Consider the following 24137-nt stretch of genomic DNA (forward strand, 5'->3'; position numbering starts at 1 on the left):
TCACATTTGAGCCAACACTAAAATATTTCATTCGGGGTCGCCTAATTCATAGTGCAAACCGAATCTACAGGGGAATGCTGTGGCACATGAAGCCGTTTGTTATTCTGTTGTGAGGTGTGAGGGGCGGAATACAAATCCAGTTGGTGAATAGAAAATGAAACAGGAGTCACTTCTTGAGCTACGAATTCCAAAAAGTATGAAAACCTGTGCATTTTAACAGTGCAGAATACTCACAAATTGCACTGAGTTGCTTGCTTTCTTCTGCTGCTTTTATAATTCAGTCATTCACTGTAGCACTGGAACAATTCAAGAGAGCTAAAAGCAGAAGCTGTCAGGAGTGGGATTTGAACCCACACCTCCATTTGGAGACCAGAACACCCAAGCCAGCTGGAAAGACACATGTCCTTGAGTCTGGCGCCTTAGACTACTCGGCCACCCTGACAAGCGAGAGCAGGTGGTGTGCTGAATGCACCAGTAGTTGACTAAACTGAGTTTCCATCCTGAAATGATTTGCTTGCGAAGAGCCAAGTTGCCTTGAATGGATCTTGGAAAACAAATATATGGATGGATTGTTATTCGGTTGTGAGTTTTGAGGGGCGTATTATAAATTGAGTTGGTGAAAAGGCGCTTTTTGTTAGTCTGTCGGGAGGCTGCACAAGGTGTTTAGAGGGAGAACTTCTAAAAGGCAGGCTCTCTATGTTTAACATCAAGAAAGATTTTTTTTTTCTCAATGGAAATGCTCTTTGGCGCTACGTAAATTAGGGAACAACGTCTGCCGAGACCACTTTTGAGCCAGTGCAAATAGTAATGTGCCACCAAGTACATTTAATATTGGCTGTGGTAGCGAGCTGCTTTTGTTTGTGAAGCTTTTACTTCTTTATGCTGAATCATCGGCAGGAGTAGCTTATTAAATCTTTTCTCATAGCGCTCCATCAAAAATACCTTGTCCATGTTCAAAAGAGATCAGGGGATCTACTTCATGCTTTCACATGGCATACCTTACACGAAAGATTTAAATGGGGAATTAACTGTGCTTCTTGATGTTGTTCCTGTGGTTGCCTTGGTTACAATGGTGAACGTTCTTCCACGTTCTGCTAGAGTATCCACTGGGTGGGCTTTATCAATTGGCTCGGATAGGTCATCAGTGCTCCGTCTCCAGAAAAATAATCAGCACTGTCTTTTTTCTGTGCGCATGACCGTCTTTTAAAACATATAAAATCACGAGTTCATTGATTTCTCCAAATAACAACAATACATTTTAACCCTTCAATCCAATAGTTTTACTCCAAGTAAAAAGCAGCGCAATATATAGAGAGATGATATTCAAAGATTTCAACGTTCTTATTGGATTGCCTGTATGCAGATATCGCTCAGAATTGCTAATATGATTTTAATTCAGTTTTTCTCTACTACTTTCAGAGTCTTTTATTGACCTTGCTGAAGCAGAGAAGTGACAATCACAAATGCGACCAGTTGTGCAGCTGTTTCTGGTTAATAATAATTAATGCAAAATAAAAAACAGCTCCTTGCATTAAGAGCAAGAGCAACCAACGCACTCGCTTGTTGAGTTGGGTATTTTCCGAGCTACTCTTCCTTAGCTGTGTAGAGGTTTGATGGGTTTACTGAGACAATTACTGAGACTGAGGCAGTAATCACGAGGTGGTTCGTTGTGGCTTTTAGAAAATCAATCGTCAGAACAACTAACAACGCACACACACGGGTTCAATACACGAGATACAGTGATTAATATAAATTGTGCACCAAAAATATACCAGTCTGCCTGGATACAAGCGGCAGACCTTACTGTGAGGGTTATCAATATACAAGGTACAGTGCCTTGCGAAAGTATTCGGCCCCCTTGAACTTTTCAACCTTTTGCCACATTTCAGGCTTCAAACATAAAGATATACATTTTTTATTTTATGTGAAGAATCACCAACAAGTGGGACACAATTGTGAAGTGGAACGAAATCTATTGGATTTTTGAAACTTTTTTAACTAATAAAAAAATGAAAAGTGGGGCGTGCAAAATTATTCGGCCCCCTTGCGTTAATACTTTGTAGAGCCACCTTTTGCTGCGATTACAGCTGCAAGTCGCTTGGGGTATGTCTCTATCAGTTTTGCACATCGAGAGACTGAAATTCTTGCCCATTCTTCCTTGCAAAACAGCTCGAGCTCAGTGAGGTTGGATGGAGAGCGTTTGTGAACAGCAGTTTTCAGCTCTTTCCACAGATTCTCGATTGGATTCAGGTCTGGACTTTGACTTGGCCATTCAAACACCTGGATACGTTTATTTGTGAACCATTCCTTTGTAGATTTTGTTGTATGTTTGGGATCATTGTCTTGTTGGAAGATAAATCTCCGTCCCAGTTTCAGGTCTTTTGCAGACTCCAACAGGTTTTCATCCAGAATGGTCCTGTATTTGGCTGCATCCATCTTCCCCTCAATTTTAACCATCTTCCCTGTCCCTGCTGAAGAAAAGCAGGCCCAAACCATGATGCTGCCACCACCATGTTTGACAGTGGGGATGGTGTGTTGAGGGTGATGAGCTGCGTTGCTTTTACGCCAAACATATCATTTTGCATTGTGGCCAAAAAGTTCGATTTTGGTTTCATCTGACCAGAGCACCTTCTTCCACATGTTTGGGGTGTCTCCCAGGTGGCTTGTGGCAAACGTTAGACGAGACTTTTTATGGATATCTTTGAGAAATGGCTTTCTTCTTGCCACTCTTCCATAAAGGCCAGATTTGTGCAGTGTAAGACTGATTGTTGTCCTATGGACAGACTCTCCCACCTCAGCTGTAGTTCTCTGCAGTTCATCCAGAGTGATCATGGGCCTCTTGGCTGCATCTCTGATCAGTCTTCTCCTTGTCTGAGCTGAAAGTTTAGAGGGACGGCCAGGTCTTGGTAGATTTGCAGTGGTCTGATACTCCTTCCATTTCAAGATGATCGCTTGCACAGTGCTCCTTGGGATGTTTGAAGCTTGGGAAATCTTTTTGTATCCAAATCCAGCTTTAAACTTCTCCACAACAGTATTACGGACCTGCCTGGTGTGTTCCTTGGTCTTCATGATGCTCTCTGCGCTTTCAACAGAACCTTGAGACTATCACAGAGCAGGTGCATTTATACAGAGACTTGATTACACACAGGTGGATTCTATTTATCACCATCAGTCATTTAGGACAACATTGGATCATTCAGAGATCCTCGCTGAACTTCTGGAGTGAGTTTGCTGTAAAGGGGCCGAATAATTTTGCACGCCCCACTTTTCATTTTTTTATTAGCTAAAAAAGTTTCAAAAATCCAATAGATTTCGTTCCACTTCACAATTGTGTCCCACTTGTTGGTGATTCTTCACATAAAATAAAAAATGTATATCTTTATGTTTGAAGCCTGAAATGTGGCAAAAGGTTGAAAAGTTCAAGGGGGCCGAATACTTTCGCAAGGCACTGTATATAATCTCGAAGAGATGCAAACACAAAGAGATACACAACAGAGAATATATGTCAATATATATCGTTCGGTTACCAAATCGCTAATTAGTGTTATTACCCACTGTTACTCTAAACTCGGAAGTAAATGCAATACTCATGAATTAAATTGATAACAACTTGTGTTGATTTACAATTGAATTCTCGAGACGCAATGTAGAACATGGAGTTTACTTATCCACTGTGTATGGATTTGGAATTTCCAGGCACGAACACCAAACCAGCTGACAGGCTCTGTTGCAGCCTCGGTTCCAGCGGTTGTCCAATGGGCGTTGTCCCAGCGTCCTCTGGCTACCGGCCAACCAGTCGAGGTGCAGCTCGGAGTTGGACGGGCGGAGGAATCTAACTGCGGCGCGCAGGGCAGTTGTTGCTCCGAGGGGATCTACCAGCAGTCCGGCTGGCTAGTAGAAAGTATCTATGCACAGAGTGTGACCGCAAGTCCTCACAAGTCACTCTTTTGCCCGGGAAGAAGCTGGTTCGTTCCCGGACCAGCGCTGCTTCTGAATAAGCTATTCAGGTTGTCGACGGGGGTCCAACTGTAGGCTGCCATTGATCAAGCAGAGCATTCACGTTGGTAGAATTCTGAGTACGTACGGGATCCTCGGCCTCGCCCTTAGAACAAAGTCCAAGTCCCAGTGCAGACAACAGCAGTTGTCACGTGATTGTCTCTGAGGATGCGCGAAAATGGCCAAGGAGAGCCCCGATCTGAGCTTCCAAGTCCCAGTGCAGACAACAGCAGTTGTCACGTGATTGTCTCTGAGGATGCGCGGAAATGGCCAAGGAGAGCCCCGATCTGAGCTTGCGCTCCCTTTTTGACCAAGACACAGATGTGTGTTGATTGGTTGAGAGTTTGGCGGGCATTGGAGACCCACGTGGTGTTACCACGCCCTGCCAATCCCTGATTGGTTGATCAAGGTGAGATATGAGTCACTTACTCCTGACACTTAGGAATACAGTCCAGATGTCCATTCAGCACTCCCTAGACAGATAGGCGCCAATGGATGACCATTGATCATGATAGTTAGGCTTAGCTAAGTGCATCTCCGTTTAAGAGCTGTCCCTTATCAAAAGAAAACATCTTAAATCAGCCTGCATGAATTCTTTCTCAGTGGCTGCACCACAGAGAGGGAGAGTGAGATGGGGCCTCATTTAGGAAAGCTCAGCAATGCTTAATTCTGTCTTATTAACAAGCATTGCCGCTACAGCTGTAAACTTATTTGGTGAGCATGGACCTCTGAGAAGGAGTCTGAATCCATCAAGAAGACAGGAATTCTAATATCGCACTGCCGTCTTGTGTACAAAATATTTGTTCAGCTCTAACGTCTGTGTGCGTTGACAAGGCATCTCAAAAGGACGTATTAAATAAGAAAATTATCCTTTCTGTTACCATTCCTGCGGTTGGAGCGTTGTTTCACCCTTTTACGTTCTACAATATTTACAGACAAGGTTTTATCACTGGAGTTGTGAACAAGTGTGCATCAGTCCATGAAAATCATCAGTACTGCTGTTTTACTATGCATAGTTTAATCAAGAGCACTAAAAAGATGCAAAAGATGGATTGTGTTCTGTGAGCACCTGCACATCTCTAAGTCACTTCCACAACCTTCTATGTCGGGGATGTTCAGATGCAGCCATTCAAAATGGGTGAGGTATTTCGCGGCATACCGCGACACGCCCACCGGGGTATCACGCGGTTCACGTGTGTCACGTGACTAACTATCCGGCGTCGCCTTGTAAAACCGCCAGGGGGAGCTTAACGTCTCATGTACAGCATTTGAGCCTTTAATTTTGAACTGTGTATTACAGCATGTTAATCATCAGTCATTAAAATGTTGGTATATTTTATGAAAGCAAGATTGCTCAGTTGGACAAAAGTACACAACCTACCTTTATCAGAAATATTTATGCATCAAAGCCTTTACTGAAGATATTACTAATAGTATTAATAATGGATGACTTTGGACAAGCTGTGTACTCAAAGTATAATTTCTTAAGCACATTTGTACAAGCACTTGGAATCTGTCCAAGCCATACTTTGTCAGGCATTTTGTTTTACTTCAACGGGCATAAAAACTTCCTTGCTTTTAACTGGGCGTTTCATAATTTCTAACTACGAAAATGATTTAAAATGCGACACCTATCATGAAAAGAAAAAAATACACACCAGTATTCCATTTCTCCCTAAACATTGTAAGCTTCGAAGTCTTTAACTAACGTGATACCGGAGTCAACAAGCATACTTTTAGAATTTGATTAAAAGGGAATATAATATGGAATCGCGTATCTCAAGAATTTAATAACGGTATGATTATATCCGTGTACTGCGGCAGGGCTGTGTAGGGCTGTTTCCCCTGCCTGTTCATGCGAGCTGTCTTGTAGCCTACTGGTCTAGGTGCGTGACTACCAGCTAGCAGGTTGTGTGTTCAAATCCAGCTGGTGCTGGACCTTCCAGTTTTATTTATTTATTTTTTAATCGCGTAACATAAACATATTACCGTATGCAAACTGTACTGTATACAATATGTATATGTATATTTAATGTCTTAACTGTGCCCGTTTAAGTATTGAATATTCATATCTAATTTTACCACTGAAGGGAAATGTTAACATAAACATACAGTATATGGCTGGTCTCGGTACTTTAAAGAAAAAAATACACACCAGTATTCCATTTCTCCCTAAACATTGTAAGCTTCGAAGTCTTTAACTAACGTGATACCGGAGTCAACAAGCATACTTTTAGAATTTGATTAAAAGGGAATATAATATGGAATCGCGTATCTCAAGAAATTAATAACGATATAATTATATTCATGTTGCAAAAGAACTGCAACGGACATAAAAACTCCCTTGCATGGTTTCATTACGACCAGAATCGGTCTTGAGATATTTTTAACTTGATTTACAGTATTTGAGAGGTATGTCTTAACACCGATACTACAGTGCTTAAGTACTGCTCACGTATATGTTTCTAGGTTTATATTATGCATTTCATACGGTCAAATTACTTTTGAGCAACTAATAAGAAGCGCGAAACGGTATGCGTTTTACTTTTGTTTTGTGCTGGAACCCGTGGATTGATTAGAGATATCAAGTACATACAAGTCATTTTTTAAATGTTGTAGTTCGTCTTGAAAAAATGTTACGAGTACATCATCTATCAACAATCACACAGGTTCTGTTTCCATATTGCGGATTTTGGTTAGGTATTATCAAATCCAGTGGCGCTGTGTGTTACTTTACTGAGTCCCATGTCACATGGTCTGTGATTGAAACCTGTAAAACCGGTTTAATTCGTCACAGCCAGCACTCTTCAGGTGTGAGGGTCTTCTGCTCAGAATGAAACGCTAAAATGTTTGTGTATATTCTAATGGTAGTGGGGGCAGGGTGTGTGGGAACAGGTTTGGTTGAAATTGCATTGGAGATCTATGTTCTTCACACCTGAAACATTTTCTCTGAAAGCATTTTCTTCGCAGTTTAACCGATCTTGCTACAGCATGTTACAGTTTACTATTATTAACCATAATAATTTTAAGTGCTTAATGTAAAATCTTGTAAAAATATATTTTCATTGTTCAAATATACATTAAGTCTGACTATCATATAATAAGTTAAATACAAAACTAAAGAAAAAATAGGGTTAAATATAATTCAAAATATTTTGCTAACAATGTTAACTGTTTATGAATAATAAAATGTATTAACTAAGGAGTAGGATGGCACAGTTGTTAGTATGTTTTTTGTTTTGTTTCTTTTTCATAAATACAACAGTAGTACCTGATGTCTCAGTGGCTTTCAAAATTAAATTATGCATGCAAACCTGTGAACTAGAAAGATAACTAAGATATCCATCCATTATATTCCATAATATCCATGAAATATATGGCGCCAGGGCACCTCACCGTGTCAGGCCACCAGTGTGTCACACATATTTCAGCGCCATATACGCGATTAAAAAATAAATAAATAAAACTGGAAGGTCCAGCACCAGCTGGATTTGAACACACAACCTGCAAGCTGGTAGTCACGCACCTAGACCAGTAGGCTACAAGACAGCTCGCATGAACAGGCAGGCGATACAGCCCTACACAGCCCTGCCGCAGTACACGGATATAATCATACCGTTATTAAATTCTTGAGATACGCGATTCCATATTATATTCCCTTTTAATCAAATTCTAAAAGTATGCTTGTTGACTCCAGTATCACGTTAGTTAAAGACTTCGAAGCTTACAATGTTTAGGGAGAAATGGAATACTGGTGTGTATTTTTTTCTTTAAAGTACCAAGACCAGCCATGTACTGTATGTTTATGTTCCAAAATTAATATCGTTTATGGCCTTCACACGCGTTACAGTATGCTCCTATTCTTTTTATGCTCAGCTACTAAGATTTCCCTTCAGTGGTAAAATTCAATATCTACAACGGGCACAGTAAAGACGTTTACAGTAAGTCTTTCTACGACAGACCAACGGACCACGAGTGCCCCTGTCGGTCAACCAATCACGCACCGCGGTACCCCGTGTCATCTTACCTGCGGTACGTGTCTGTACCGCTCACTTTGAATGGCTGCATCTGTACACACATAGACACCGCATCCACTCTTAGGTACAGATACACTATAACTAACACTAATGCAGATACTGCCAATATTACAACACTAACACTATCATCAAACCCTATCATTGTTACTAACACTGACAAAAACAACTACTAGACTAATAATATGTATAATAACAGTAATACTGTCATGAAACCTAACATGATGATGAGTGTTAATACTCTGACACTAACAGTATAATTATCACTAAATTTAACATGAAAACTAGCATTAAAACTAAATTTAAAAGTATCTATCATCACAAAGTCACATGTATACTTGTATTATTAGTAAAACTACCAGATATACTCTCACTAATATTAACATGAATACTAGCATTAATACTGAAACTATCAGTAATGTCATGATCATTAATACTCACATAGACACTACACACAGTCTATTTCCCTGCACTACTTCACTCTTGCTTCCTTCCAATAAGGACGGAGCTGCGGGAGAAAGGGCGTTATAGATGATCGCTGTGAAGAGCTGCTGCTGTGCTTTGACATCTGAGCTCTGTGGAAAACGATCTCAATACAATTCTGAAAAACGCGACTCCCAGAACGCCAGCCGAACAAGTCTCCACAGCCGAAGCTGTATCTGCTAGGCGGCGCAGTTGTCGTGCACAAAGAAGGCTTTGAAAAGCATCAAAAGCATGTCATTCCGAGTTGGTCGTTTGTGTTTTCCGTTCAGATGTGAAATACCGGGAGACAGAGAGCGATGTCTTCCTCGTTAGAGACCGTGGTTTGATTCCCCGACAGCGAGTTGCTCTCCTTCTACCTCCTTATAGAAAGGACTGCCTTTCACTTCTTTGCATTTTCTTTCACAGCGTCGTGCACCTTTTAATCACTTTCAGAGCCTGTGCACAGCACACGACTCGACATCAGGATGCGCATTGAAGTGACAGCAGGAAGCTTTGCGACATGCACTGTGCAGATCCCATAGATCCCCACACTAGGAATCCCCAAACAGTGAGCGTGGCCACTGTGTTTCCACCCGGTTTTGAACCAGGGACCTTTCGCGTGTGAGGCAAACGTGAGAACCACTACACAACGGAAACGATGGGAAACCATGCACAGTGACCCAGTGCTGAGCTTCGCCAATGCTATTCAGCTGCTTCCAGTGCCTTTGTTGGAGTGCGCCGATTGACCGTGCTCACCAGAGACCAACACGCCTGTCATGGACGGAGCAGGAAAGGCGGCGCCACATTCTACAGCCCTCTCCACACAATCGACGCAATCGGGCTACTGAAGTGGAGAAAATCTCCTCTCCAGAAAGTGCAAATATCATCTTGGAGAGTATAAATCCTATTGCCGAAGGTCAACACTATCTACCAGAGTCACCCCTCCCACCTCCTGCAGGTTTCCGAGCTGCAGTGATGATCACTTCGGCTCACAAGCGAGAGGTCCTCGGTTGGAAACATGCGCCCCTTCTTCTTGCACGTTTTGCACATGATCGAGTGGTTTTAGTGTGGCTCCTTCGTACACGGTGCTGATCTTTTGGAAAGCAGGAGGCAAAACTGACACATTCCCATACCGGGAAATGAACCTGGCCCGCCTGGGTGAAAACCAGGAATCCTAACCACTAGCCCATATGGGAGCATGCAGCCTTCTTCCGTGTGTCATGCAAGCAAACTGTAATTGCTGTTTGCACTTAGAGTGTCGAAGGGTCGATGTATACTGGGGCTCAGTTGAAATGCAACATCAGGACTTTTCCGACTCCTGTCACACGAAGAGAGCACAGCCTTTTCTGCCCTGCACGTGTGTATTGGTAACTCGCCGTGATTGTATAGTGGTCAGTACTTTGCGTTGTGGCTGCTACAACCCCGGTTCGAATCCGTGTCACGGCAGAATAGGGGTGTCTGCTTTTACTACTTGCACAAATGAAGGCAAAAAAAAGCCTATCGATGTGAACAAACGGCGGAGTACTGCCTGAGTGGATCGTTGATGAACGACAGAGGCCACTCCGACCTCTTCTCGGTTTTCTTCAATGACTTACTAAGGATCTTCTTCACATTTGCCCATGCAGGGGAAGCCAGTTACACCAAAGCAAATGCAGGAAAGTGCATTTCAAGCAGAGACCAGTGCATTTCAAGGAGGGACCTGTTTACACCGAGAGTGGTCGGAGTATGGAACAATGCGCCAAATGCTGTTGCTGTATACGATTCTTGATTAGATCTTGGGCTCACTAAGCAGGTAATGACAGGTACCGCTCGCTCCCAATGCTCGCTCGAAGACAGCCTTTTCCATCGGCCAGGGCCCCTGGCACTTTACTGTCATTCCCATTCCCTCCGTGCTAGCCTATCCCGATCCGTGGTTACCGTATATCCTGGATACCGATGCAAGTGACTTGGGGGTGGGCGTGGTGCTGGCACAGGAGGGGCCAGATGGGAGCGGGTAGTTGCCTACTACAGTCGGGCTTTGAATAAGGAACTACTGCGTGACCCGTCGCGAGCTTCAGGCCATACCTATTCGGGACCCGATTCCTGTTGAGGACCGACCATGCGTCCCTCACCTGGCTGCTCCACTTTAAGGAGCCGGAGGCGCAGATGGTGCGATGGATAGAGGTCCTGCAGGAGTATGACTTCACTGTTGTGCACCGTGCTGGATCTCGCCATCTCAATGCCGGCATTCTCTCGCGGCGCCCCTGTGAGGTTGCGGACTGCCACTACTGCGCCCGGTGGGAGCAGTGTGAGGGAGCCGTCTGCAGAGTGACGGAGGCGAGCACCTCGGCCACAGCCCTGGAGGGGCTGCTGGGGGTGGGCATGTCAGACCTGGCACAGCAACAGGCAGCTGATCCTGACGTGGGGCCGGTGCTCCGCTGGAAGGCAGCAGGAGCGCGGCCTGTGCGAGAGGAGCTCCCCCAGCACCCAAAGTCCGTCAAGGCCCTCTGCGTCCTGTAGGAGGCCTTGGAGGTAAAGGACGGGGTGCTGCGCCGGGGGTGGCAGGTACCCTCCAGTGGCGAGATATGGTGGCAGCTGGTGGTGCCACAGTCGCTCCGCGCGGCTGTGCTCAGAGTGGTGCATGGCCAGCCGGGCATGGGGGATTTCGGCTGTAAAAAAACCCTGCAGCGTCTCCGAGGCCATTTTTATTGGGGTCTTTGCCACCGGGACGTGGGGCGGTATTGCCAAACGTGTGCGGTGTGCGTGGCGCAGAAAGGTCCCCTCGAGTGCTCTCGGGCCCCCCTCCAACAACACCAGGTGGGGGCTCCTATGGAGCGGGTGGGGGTGGATGTTTTGGGCCTGTTTCCGCGCACCGAGGCCAGAAACCACTATATCCTGGTAGCAATGGACTATTTCACGAAGTGGCCGGAGGCCTATGCCCTCCTGGACCAGAGTGCCCCCACGGTGGCCGATGCACTACTGGAGGGGATGTTTGCCAGGCTGGGGGTGCCGGAGGAGTTACACAGTGACCAGGGGCGTAACTTCAAGTCCCAGGTCTTCGCCAGAGTGTGCCAGCGCCTGGGGATCTCTAAGACTCAGACCATCCCGCTGCATCCCCAGAGCGACGGGTCTGTGGAGCGGTTTAATCGGACGCTCCCCACCCAGCTGGCCTCCCTGGTGTCCTGTCACCAACGGGACTGGGACCGCCACCTCCCCCTCGAGCTCTGGGCTTATCGGACCACAGTCCAGGAATCTACCGGGTGTACCCTGGCCTCACTCATGCTGGGCCGGGAAATGCAAACCCTGGTGGACCTGGTCTTCGGCCCGCCGCCCGGAGACGAGTCGGCACCACCAGCTGGACCGGACTACGACCGGACAGCTTAACCCGGACCCATCTGACTCAGGCGGGAGTCCGGCAGAAGCGGCACTACGACCTGCTCTGCAGGGGGCCTGCCTTCCTGCCCTGGGACTTGGTTTGGGTGTACAGCCCGCACCGCCGCAAAGGCCTCAGACCTAAGCTGGCGCCTTTGTGGGAGGGGGCCGCTGAGGTCCTCAGGGTGGTAGGCAAGGACTGCTACCAGGGGAGAGTGGTGGTTCTGCACCGAGACCGCCTGGCCCCCTACTGGGACCGGGAGGAGGAGCCCCGCGGGGAGGCTCCGGAGGAGCAGCCAGGGCCGGAGCCGACCGACAATGGGGTGACCGCGGGCCGCCAGCAACCACCGCTTCGTAACAGCTGCTCACGCAGAGTTCCACAGCCTTTAGCCTAGTATGAGTATAGCCTGAGGGGGGTGTTCGATGTCGGCGGGACGCCAGACGCTTCAGGTGGGGACAGTGTAACCCCCCTGGCCCGGTGGTGAGGAGGAAGTGCACCTAGGCACTCATGGTACCGTGGAGCAGGTTGGGAGTTGTAGCCGGGGAGAGTCTGAGGGTCAGCTTGATGACCAGCAGCTGACTCTGCATATGTGAATAGTGTTATAGTAGTTTTAGTGTCCTGTGTAGCCTTATAAGTGTATAGCCTGTTCTTAAGTAATTACCACCCTAAATATGTGAACGTGTTCCATCAGTCTCCTCATGTGTGTGTGTATGTCCTGTGTTTGGTTTTGTGTGGTTTCGATAAAAGAATAAAGCTGTCGCTTGGTTAACTATCACGTCGCCACTTGTCCTTTTCCTGAGGGAACCTGAAAACAGTACAGTATTATAGCATGAACCCCTGACGATTTTCTTGATACGTTTTATGTGCTCGTTTGTATTGTATGTATTTTTGTTGTTCAAATTAAAAGTAAAAGACACAACTTTCCGGATGCGGCTGCTGTAAAAATAAAATGACATCAAGGGTGCTGTACGCAGAGGTCTGAAACCTGCTCCACAGAAGATCTTTATCCAGAGGTGTTAAAGAAGTCGAGATCTCGCCATGAGAGGGGAAGCATCTCAGAAAAAGCAGGTGCAGTTGGTTCCATGGTCATAACGCCACTAAGTCGGGCGACAAGAGCAAAACCCACCCGGCTTCCTCCGGGCAAGTAATGAGCAATAATATTTCAAAATTACAGTTCGGATTTATTAGAAAACTTCACAAGCATTATTAGGTTAGGACTGTAAAATTGTTTTTTAATATCTTGGTATATTTACCTTCATTTTAATATAGATATAACCATAAATGATGTTAAGCATATTGAACTTTTGTCGTACTTTTTAAAACATTTTAGCTGAGGACACACGGCGACTATTATACCTTGTGATACATGCAAGACATCTGTAAACGAAGATGTAATTACAATAAAATTGGCAATTAACAGAAAACCACAATTTGTATAATATTATTCCTCGATATCAATGATCAATTGAAGGATTTGAAGAAACTATCAAAGAAACAGCAGCAATAGCAGATGATTTTGGTTTTGAACCCATCTTTACACCTCAATAATCCATTTGTCCTCGAAAAAAGAAAAGACAGGCATATTTTGAGTCTCATAATTATCCTCTTCTCGATCCAAAAGAAACGTTGATTGCTTCTGTACTTTTTTGGATTTTCTTACGAAGATCTCACGAAGTATTGCCAGGATCTATATTCAGCGTTCGGTAGTGATAACACTGCTGATATTGATTGAGTAGAAATCTATGATGTATTGACAGCTTTATCTGAAGCGAGAAGTCCTAGAACGCCATCTATGAAGTTTTAGGATTCATACCAAGAAATGCCTTTTGTTTCCCACCCCAACTACTGCTTTTGCATTACACATAATGTGAACATTACCAGTTTTGGTAGCTTCTGGGCACGATTTTCCTAAACTAAAACTTATTACAAAATTCTTTAAGATGAACCATGTCCAAAAATTGTAAATCAGGACTAATTTTAATATAAAATGAAATTACTACAGAAGAAAAGGCTTAACTGAAATATGAATAAGACTATGCAAGCCTGAAAAATAGAACAATTCAATATTTATAACTTATTTTTTTATTTTTTGAGAAATGGGCTCACACACCGGAAGACACTAACGTTTCTCTTCGTTAGAGTATGTGAATAACAGTTTAACCCCAAATGTTTGTAATTGTGATTCTGTTCAAATTAAAAAAAGCATCTATCAATAGTAAGAAATTATTAAGAAAGTAAGAAATTGTGTTATTTCATAAACTGTAAGACATGAAGACATTTACAGGTTATATCCTTTGCTTTGTCTTTTAACGCAAGCGGTCAGGATCCAAGCCCATGTTCGGACGGTTGTGTTTCTCTTGTACTCATCAAATGTCATTGTTTTGTCCGTCAGTTCTTTCCCGAGTTGTACCATGGATATTTTATACCATCAACACTTTTCATGCTCTTTTGCATTTTTCTTCACATACGGAAAATAACTCAAGGCGTTCTTGTCACTGTGCTACACAGTACAGGACACGCAGTGAGGAATTCGCTAACATAAGAGATACTCACATAAAGTGCTTTTACTGACCATATTACAAATCACAGGAAGTAAGGTCTTAAAACATTGGGCAGTAGTGGGATTTAAACCCACGCCCCTGAGAGAGTGGAGCCTAAAATCCAGCATATTAGACCATTCAGCCACACTACCTCTGGCCCCCTCTCCTTTCCTCACGTTGCTGAGTATAGGTGCCTTCATGAAATTGAGCCAGGTTTGAATCCCAGCCAATGCATCTCCAAATCTTTTCAATTGAATCTGTGATCCTGTAGCACATCCTCTGAAACCAGCAATCGAAATTGGAAACATCTTCTTCAACACTGAAAAGCTCAATTAGGACGAAGCAGTTGTACACAGGACAGCAGTACCATATGTGTTCTTGATTGATTCAGACTCGTTCTCAGTGGTTCTTGCTCACCAAAAATCTTAAAAGCTAAATGAGGCCCCATCTCACTCTCCCTTTCTGTGGTGCAGCCACTGAGAAAGTATTCATGCAGGCTGATTTAAGATGTTTTCTTTTGATAAGGGACAGCTCTTAAACGGAGATGCACTTAGCTAAGCCTAACTATCATGATCAATGGTCATCCATTGGCGCCTATCTGTCTAGGGAGTGCCGAATGGACATCTGGACTGTATTCCTAAGTGTCAGGAGTAAGTGACTCATATCTCACCTTGATCAACCAATCAGGGATTGGCAGGGCGTGGTAACACCACGTGGGTCTCCAATGCCCGCCAAACTCTCAACCAATCAGCACACATCTGTGTCTTGGTCAAAAAGGGAGCGCAAGCTCAGATCGGGGCTCTCCTTGGCCATTTCCGCGCATCCTCAGAGACAATCACGTGACAACTGCTGTTGTCTGCACTGGGACTTGGACTTTGTTCTAAGCGTGAGGCCGAGGATCCCGTACGTACTCAGAATTCTACCAACGTGAATGCTCTGCTTGATCAACGGCAGCCTACAGTTGGACCCTCGTCAACAACCTGAATAGCTTATTCAGAAGCAGCGCTGGTCCGGGAACGAACCAGCTTCTTCCCGGGCAAAAGAGTGACTTGTGAGGACTTGCGGTCACACTCTGTGCATAGATACTTTCTACTAGCCAGCCGGACTGCTGGTAGATCCCCTCGGAGCAACAACTGCCCTGCGCGCCCGTCCAACTCCGAGCTGCACCTCGACTGGTTGGCCGGTAGCCAGAGGACGCCGGGACAACGCCCATTGGACAACCGCTGGAACCGAGGCTGCAACAGAGCCTGTCAGCTGGTTTGGTGTTCGTGCCGGGAAATTCCAAATCCATACACAGTGGATAAGTAAACCCCATGTTCTACATTGCGTCTCGAGAATTCAATTGTACCTCAACACAAGTTGTTATCAATTTAATTCATGAGTATTGCATTTACTTCCGAGTTTAGAGTAACAGTGGGGAATAACACTGATTAGCGATTTGGTAACCGAACGATATATATTGACATATATTCTCTGTTGTGTATCTCTTTGTGTTTGCATCTCTTCGACATTATATACCTTGTATATTGATAACCCTCACAGTAAGTTCTGCCGCTTGTATCCAGGCAGACTGGTATATGTTTGGTGCACAATTTATATTAATAACTGTATCTCGTGTATTGAACCCGTGTGTGTGCGTTGTTAGTTGTTCTGACGATTGATTTTCTAAAAGCCACAACGAATCACCTCGTGATTACTGCTGCAATGAATAATTGTCTCAGTAAACCCATCAAACCTCTACACAGCTAAGGAAGAGTAGCTCGGAAAATACCCAACTCAACAAGCGAGCGCGTTGGTTGCTCTTGCTCTTAATGCAAGGAGCTGTTTTTTTTTTCGCATTAATTATTAACCAGAAACAGCTGCGCAACTGGCCGCATTTGTGATTATGTCACTTCTCTGCTTCAGCAAGGTCAATAAAAGACTCTGAAAGTAGTAGAGAAAAACCGAATTAAAATCATATTAGCAATTCTGAGCGATATCTGCATACAGGCAATCCAAAAAGAACGTTGAAATCTTTGAATATCATCTCTCTATATATTGCGCTGCTTTTTACTTGGAGTAAAACTATTGGATTGAAGGGTTAAAATGTATTGTTGTTATTTGGAGAAATCAATGAACTCGTGATTTTATATGTTTTAAAAGACGGTCATGCGCACAGAAAAAAGACAGTGCTGATTATTTTTCTGGAGACGGAGCACTGATGACCTATCCGAGCCAATTGATAAAGCCCACCCAGTGGATACTCTAGCAGAACGTGGTAGAACGATCACCATTGTAACCGAGGCAACCACAGGAACAACATCAAGAAGCACAATCAATTCCCCATTTAAATCTTTCGTGTTAGGTATGCCATGTGAAAGCATGAAGTAAATCCTCTGATCTCTTTTGAACATGGACAAGGTATTTCTGATGGAGAGCTATGAGCAAAGATTTAATAAGCTACTCCTGCCGATGATTCAGCTTAATGAAGTAAAAGCTTCACAAACAAAAGCAGCTCGCTACCACAGCCAATATTAAATGTACTTGGTGGCACATTACCATTTGCACTGGCTCAAAAGTGGTCTTGGCAGACGTTGTTCCCTACGTAAAGCTGAAAGCGCCAAAGAGCATTTCCATTGAGAAAAAAAATCTTTCTTGATGTTAAACATAGAGAGCCTGCCTTTTAGAAGTTCTCCCTCTAAACACCTTGTGCAGCCTCCCGACAGACTAACAAAAAGCGCCTTTTCACCAACTCAATTTATAATATGCCCCTCAAAACTCACAACCGAATAACAATCCATCCGTATATTTGATTTCCAAGATCCATTCAAGGCAACTTGGCTCTTCGCAAGCAAATAATTTCAGGGAAGAAACTCAGTTTAGTCAACTACTGGTGCATTCAGCACACCACTTGCTCTTGCTTGTCAGGGTGGCCGAGTGGTCTAAGGCGCCAGACTCAAGGACATGTGTCTTTCCAGCTGGCTTGGGTGTTCTGGTCTCCAAATGGAGGCGTGGGTTCAAATCCCACTCCTGACAGCTTCTGTTTTTACCTCTCTTGAATTGTTCCAGTGCTAGCTGACAGTGAATGACTGAAATATAAAAGCAGCAGAAGAAAGCAAGCAACTCAGTGCAATTTGTGAGTATTCTGCACTGTTAAAATGCACAGGTTTTCATACTTTTTGGAATTCGTAGCTCAAGAAGTCACTCCTGTTTCATTTTCTATTCACCAACTCGATTTGCATTCCGCCCCTCACACCTCACAACAGAATAACAAACGGCTTCATGTGCCACAGCATTCCCCTGTAGATTTGGTTTGCACTATGAATTAGGCGACCCCGAATGAAATATTTTAGTGTTGGCTCAAATGTGAGGAATTTCATGAACCCTCAAAAAGGAACGCTTGCAGAAAATGCCAGCAATTCAAAGCGTGTAGGCAGCATGAACAGACCAATTCTGCAATTTCTTTTATCGCGGGCGGTGCTTTCCGAGTCGATGGCTCTGCATTAGAAATGAGAAGTGCTGAACTCTAAACACGTTCTTGCCATAACTGCTACTCCTGCTGCTACTCCTTCGTCCTCGAAAAAAGAAAAGACAGGCATGTTTTGAGTCTCAAAATGATCTTCTGGATCCACAAGAAACATGTAAATTTGATTGATTCCGCAGTATTTTGGATGTACTGTACTTATAACTTCCATTGAAGAGAGATTTCATCAGTTGCATGAAATTGAAACTTTCGACTTTTTGTCTGGTATTGAAAATATGTTAAAAAAAAACCATAAACAATTTTCTTACAAACAACTCATGAATTATTGCCAGGATCTATATTTAGTGTTCGGTAGTGATAACACTGCTAATATTGATTGAGTAGAAATCTATGATGTATTGACAGCTTTATCTGAAGCAAGAAGTCCTAGAACGCCATCTATGAAGTTTTAGGATTCATACCAAGAAATGCCTTTTGTTTCCCACCCCAACTGTTGCTTTGGCATTACACATTATGTGAACATTACCAGTTTTGGTAGCTTCTGGGCACGATTTTCCTAAACTGAAACTTATTACAAAATTCTTGTAAATCAGGACTAATTTTAATATCAAATGAAATTACTACAGAAGAAAAGGCTTACTGAAATATGAATAAGACTATGCAAGCCTAAAAAGTAGAACAATTCAATTTCTATAACTTATTTTTTAATGTTTTGAGAAATTGGCTCACACCCCGGAAGACACTAACGTTTCTCTTTGTTAGAGTATGTGAATAACAGTTTAACCCCAAATATTTGTAATTGTGATTCTGTTAAAATTCAATAAATCGTCTATCAACAGTAAGAAATTATAAAGAAAGTAAAAAATTGTTTTATTACATAAACTATAAGACAATGAAGAGAGTTTACTTCGCTTTTGTTCTTTTGACTTAAGTGTTCAGGATCCGAACCCATCTGCGGACGGTTGTGTTTCTTGAATCTCTTGTAATCATCAAAAGTCGCTGTTTTGTGCTTCAGTTTTTTATCGAGTTGTACCATGGATATTTTATATGATCAATACTTTACATGCTCTTTTGCATTTTCCTTCACATACAGAAAAAGTTCAAGTTGTTCATATCACTGTGCTGCACATTTACGCTGGACCACCTGTAACAGTACAGGACACACAGTGAGGAATTCGTACAGCTTTCAGCTCAGTGCGGAGTCCAGAGGGAGGACTCGCTCGCTGAATCATCTCTCAGGAAATCCCGGGTGAGATTCAAAAGGTAAACCTGGCTCTCTATGAACACGAGCAAAGAGTTCTCACTCAACAGAAGATTTCAATGTGAGTACAGTTATATAAAACACCTGAAGATGCCAGGGATTGAACCCCGGACCTGTGGAGCAGTAAGTGACTTGTAGCGCTGACATAAGAGATACTTACATAAAGTGCTTTTACTGACCATATTACAAATCACAGGAAGTAAGGTCTTGAAACATTGGGCAGTAGTGGGATTTAAACCCATGCCCCTGAGAGAGTGGAGCCTAAAATCCAGCATATTAGACCATTCAGCCACACTACCTCTGGCCCATTCTCCTTTCCTCTCGTTGCTGAGTATAGGTGCCTTCATGCAATTGAGCCAGGTTTGAATCCCAGCCAATGCATCTCCAAATCTTTTCAAATGAATCTGTGATCTTGTAGCACATCCTCTGAAACCAGCAATCGAAATTGGAAACGTCTTCTTCAACACTGAAAAGCTCAATTAGGATGAAGCAGTAATACACAGGACAGCAGTACCATATCTGTTCTTGATTGATTCAGACTCGTTCTCAGTGGTTCTTGCTCACCAAATAACTAAAAAGCTGAGGAAGAACGCTACGAAAAATACTTATCAAAATACAAAATAATAATCAGTATTTACCAGAAACAGCAGAAAAACTGGTCACAATTGTGATTATGTCGCTTCTCTGCTTCAGCAAGGTCAATAAAGGACTCTCTGAAAGTAGTAAAGCACTAAAGCACTGCAAAACTGAATTCAAAATCATATTAGGAATTCTGAGTGGTGCCTGCTTACATGCAATCCAATACGGATGTTGTCTTTAAATAAGAATTCTCTATGTTTCCCTGCCTTGTCCCTGGAGTGAAACTATTGGATTGAAGGAATTCTTCTGACAGGTTTACAAGGTCCCGTTGATATTTGGATAAGTCTATGAACTCGTGATTTTTATATACTTTAAATAACTGCCATACACACAGAATAAAATGACAGTACTGATGATTTTTCCTGAGATGAAGCTCAGCTTATCTTTCCAAGACTGCTTATAAAGGCAAGCCAGTGGATACTCTAGCAGAACATGGACAAACGTTCAGCTTCGTAACCAACAAATTCCCAATTTAGATCTGACATGTGAGGTATGCTTTGTGATTGCTTGAAGTGAAACCCACAATCTCTTTTGGACTTAGACAAGTTATTTCTGATGGAGCGCTATGCGGAAAGACATAATCAGCTCTACCCCTGAGGATGACTCGACTTGAAAATGCAGAATATTAACGTTTCACAGATAAAAGGAGCACAACCGACATTAAAATTGAGGGCGCACTGTGATTTGCACTGACTCAAAAGTGATCTTGGTAGACAAACTTCCCTGCTGAAGGTGGAAACGATAAATTGTGTTGAGAAGAAGAAACACTTTTTTCTCCCTGCTTTGATGTTAAGCTGATAAAGTAGCTTTTAACACATTGCTCCATTTGGTGGTTGTAACACAAAAACTCCTAGCAGCAGTGGGATTCAAGCCCACACCCCCAAAGAGACTGGAGCCTTAATCCAGCACCTTAGACCGCTCGGCCACGCTACCCACTGGGCCCTCTTTTTTTGTCTCATTACTTGCCCGGAGGAAGCCGGGTGGGTTTTGCTCTTGTCACCCGAATTAGTGGCGTTATGACCGTGGAACCGACTGCACCTGCTTTTTCTGAGATGCTTCCCCTCTCATGGCGAGATCTCGACTTCTTTAACACCTCTGGATAAAGATCTTCTGTGGAGCAGGTTTCAGACCTCTGCGTACAGCACCCTTGATGTCATTTTATTTTTACAGCAGCCGCATCCAGAAAGTTGTGTCCTTTACGTTTTATTTGAACAACAAAACTACATACAATACAAACAAGAGCACATATAACGTATCAAGAAAATCGTCAGGGGCACATGCTATAATACAATTACACTTTATGAAAAACGATTACACAAGGTAAATAAAGATAAGGTCCGCACAGCTCGTTCTTACATTTCGAAAGAGTCCGTAAATACCCCTTTACGTCTATTTTGAACTGTTCAAACGTAGGACTCTTCCCAGACCATTTCACTTTATACCACATTCCTAAACGAGGATGCTTCTCCTGTTTTAGAACTATTTTGGGCGGTATGGCTTATACAACACACCCACAGTATTCTAATGGTGGACTGCAGATCTGTGCTATAGTTCAGTCGAATTCAAAGGATCCAGCAATCTTACTGGATTTGACTGGGATTCTGAAATGTCTCTTGCAAAAGTATTCGGGTTTGCTTGAACCTTTGATAAAAAAAGTGATCTGATCTGAAACTACCCAGCTTACAATCTCTGAGGTAGTTGTCACTAAACTCGGACGTGATGTGGCACACATGTGCCGTGTGCCTTTACTTTTGTAAAAAACTGGTATCCGGAAAAGTTTCTTAATATTTCTTTTGATTAGCATGCAAGAAAATGTGATCATTACCTATGGAATTTCCCGCCAGCGTGGAGCTTGAATTCACAACCTTGAGACTCAGTCTTCAAGAGTCACAGAAGAGGTCAGCCTGGTCTTCAGTTTGCCAACGATAAGCTCCGGCAGTGCTCCTCTGTAAAGCAGATTGTTCGGATCGGTTATGTGGGACGGCACTTCGATACTAAGATCGTTTGCAGCACACGCATGGTTTCCCCCTTCACGCAAAAAACATAGACGAAGGAAACTCTCTTGTCTTGGGCTGCTGACTCCCGGATTTAAAGCGCTCTGGGTGCCAGCTATGTCTCTAACAAGCACACTATAAAGACAGGAATTACACTTTGCTCACGTCACGCATGGAATGGCGAGGCTACTTGTTCCAATATTATCTAGTCTCACCTCATATGGTGCCGATTCCTGGTTTTCATTTAAGAAAGAGCACTGCAAACACCGTAAACAGTGCAAAACGTGTGATGAAAGAAGTCTTTTCCCCCCTTTGTCTAAAGCAGAACACAGCGGAGTCATGCCGAGGGTTGTGAGATCAAGATTTCAGTGGAGCACTGTCGTCTACATCTTTAGCTACATGAGTTGGACATCCTCTTGTACAGGGAAAGCAGATTGAGATCCTCTGACATGAAAAGTGACAGATAAAAGCCATTTCTCATCCTTTCTCTTAGTGGTGGAACTATCGCATGTAAATGAGGCAACTTGCAAGGCTAGCAGGCTCGGTGCACACCGAACGCAGATGTCTCAGAGCAGTTGAGACGTGTCCAAGTGGCTGTCAAAGGACAGCACTTTGCCGGCGCCGTGGCTTAGTTGGCTAAAGCGCCTGTCTAGTAAACAGGAGATCCTGGGTCCGATTCCCAGCGGTGCCTTTCTTCCTGTCTTACTGTACAGCATTTATCCTTATGGGCAAATCCCATGCCTTTTAATTCAGGTGCATGCAAGTGTTCGTTTCCTTTCTGGAACAACTTGTTTTGAAAGAAATCTATACAGCTTGCGAAAGATGAAACACAAATCTTGCTTATCAGTGAAGAAGAGGTACTCCCAGCAGGCCAGCTAATACCAGCAAAGTTTTTTTTTTCACCCTAACCCAGAGAATGGAGAAAAGCGAGGTGCCTGTGGCTCTGCAGTGTAATCCGTTCGCGAGTTCGGTGGTTAGCTGAAAGAGTGGTAAATGGAGCTCGCCCCAGCCCGTCCTTATTCTTTTAAAGAGGATAAAAATTAACTTCGCCGCCATTACTACCAGCTTTAAAAGACTGCCATGGGCACGGAAAAAAAACAAACTACAGATGACTTTTCTGGAACCGAAGCAGAGATTCCTTTACGAACCAACTGATAAAGCTCAGCCAGTGAATACTGTTAACAGAATGTGAAAGCACGATCAACTTTGTAACTGCAACCACAGGAAAAACAGCAAGAAGCAGGCTCCATTCCCCATTTAAATCTGTCGTGCGAGGCATGCTTTTTGCACGCATGAAGTAAATCCCACGATTGCTTTTGAACTTGGACAAAGTACTTCCAAAGGAGCGCTATGCGCAAAGATTTAACAAGCTCAACCTCCGCCGACGATTTGGTGTGAAGAAGCAGAACATTCAAGTTTCACAGACAGAAGCAGCACGCCAGCACAGCCAAAATTAAAACGCAGGGCACACTACGATTTGCATTGACACAAAAGTGATCTGGGCAGACGTCGTTCCCTGCATAACGCAAAAAGTGGCAAAGCGCTTTTGGGTTGAGAGGACGCAAGAAGGTTTTTGTTTTGTGCCTTGATGTCAAGCTGAGAAAGTATCTTTAAACACTTTGCTTAGTTTCTCGAGAGACTGCCAAAAAGCAGTTCCCTTCATCTGAAGCCAGCTGAAAGGGGGTCTCGACAGAAGCACCTGGCAGCGGTGGGATTTGAACCCACGCCCCCGAAGAGACTGGAGACTTAATCCAGCGCCTTAGACCGCTCAGCCACGCTACCCACTGTGCACTGTCTCTTTGTCTCATTACTTGCCCGGAGGAAGCCGGGTTGGTTTTGCTCTTGTCGCCCGAATTAGTGGCGTTATGACCGTGGAACCGACTGCACCTGCTTTTTCTGAGATGCTTCCCCTCTCATGGCGAGATCTCGACTTCTTTAACACCTCTGGATAAAGATCTTCTGTGGAGCAGGTTTCAGACCTCTGCGTACAGCACCCTTGATGTCATTTTATTTTTACAGCAGCCGCATCCAGAAAGTTGTGTCCTTTATGTTTTATTTGAACAACAAAACTACATACAATACAAACAAGAGCACATATAACGTATCAAGAAAATCGTCAGGGGCACATGCTATAATACAATTACGCTTTATGAAAAACGATTACACAAGGTAAATAAAGATAAGGTCCGCACAGCTCGTTCTTACATTTCGAAAGAGTCCGTAAATACCCCTTTACGTCTATTTTGAACTGTTCAAACGTAGGACTCTTCCCAGACCATTTCACTTTATACCACATTCCTAAACGAGGATGCTTCTCCTGTTTTAGAACTATTTTGGGCAGTATGGCTTATACAACACACCCACAGTATTCTAATGGTGGACTGCAGATCTGTGCT

General features: G+C 43.7%; 4 non-coding genes across 4 annotated transcripts; 2 read left to right on the plus strand and 2 right to left on the minus strand.

The window, feature by feature from the left end:
* Nucleotides 1-329: 329 nt before the first annotated feature.
* On the minus strand, nucleotides 330-442 carry trnal-caa (transfer RNA leucine (anticodon CAA)). The gene is made up of 2 exons: nucleotides 405-442; nucleotides 330-375 (listed from the first exon to the last, which is right to left on the minus strand). It is a non-coding gene; the product is annotated as a tRNA-Leu (tRNA).
* A 16844-nt stretch (nucleotides 443-17286) lies between these two features.
* On the plus strand, nucleotides 17287-17399 carry trnal-caa (transfer RNA leucine (anticodon CAA)). The gene is made up of 2 exons: nucleotides 17287-17324; nucleotides 17354-17399. It is a non-coding gene; the product is annotated as a tRNA-Leu (tRNA).
* Nucleotides 17400-22358: 4959 nt separating this feature from the next.
* On the plus strand, nucleotides 22359-22432 carry trnat-agu (transfer RNA threonine (anticodon AGU)). The gene has a single exon. It is a non-coding gene; the product is annotated as a tRNA-Thr (tRNA).
* A 1009-nt stretch (nucleotides 22433-23441) lies between these two features.
* On the minus strand, nucleotides 23442-23523 carry trnal-aag (transfer RNA leucine (anticodon AAG)). Its single transcript has one exon. It is a non-coding gene; the product is annotated as a tRNA-Leu (tRNA).
* Nucleotides 23524-24137: the final 614 nt, after the last annotated feature.

This window comes from Lepisosteus platostomus, chromosome 5 (genome assembly GCF_059453375.1).
Source record: "Lepisosteus platostomus isolate fLepPlt1 chromosome 5, fLepPlt1.hap1, whole genome shotgun sequence".
NCBI lineage: Eukaryota > Metazoa > Chordata > Actinopteri > Semionotiformes > Lepisosteidae > Lepisosteus > Lepisosteus platostomus.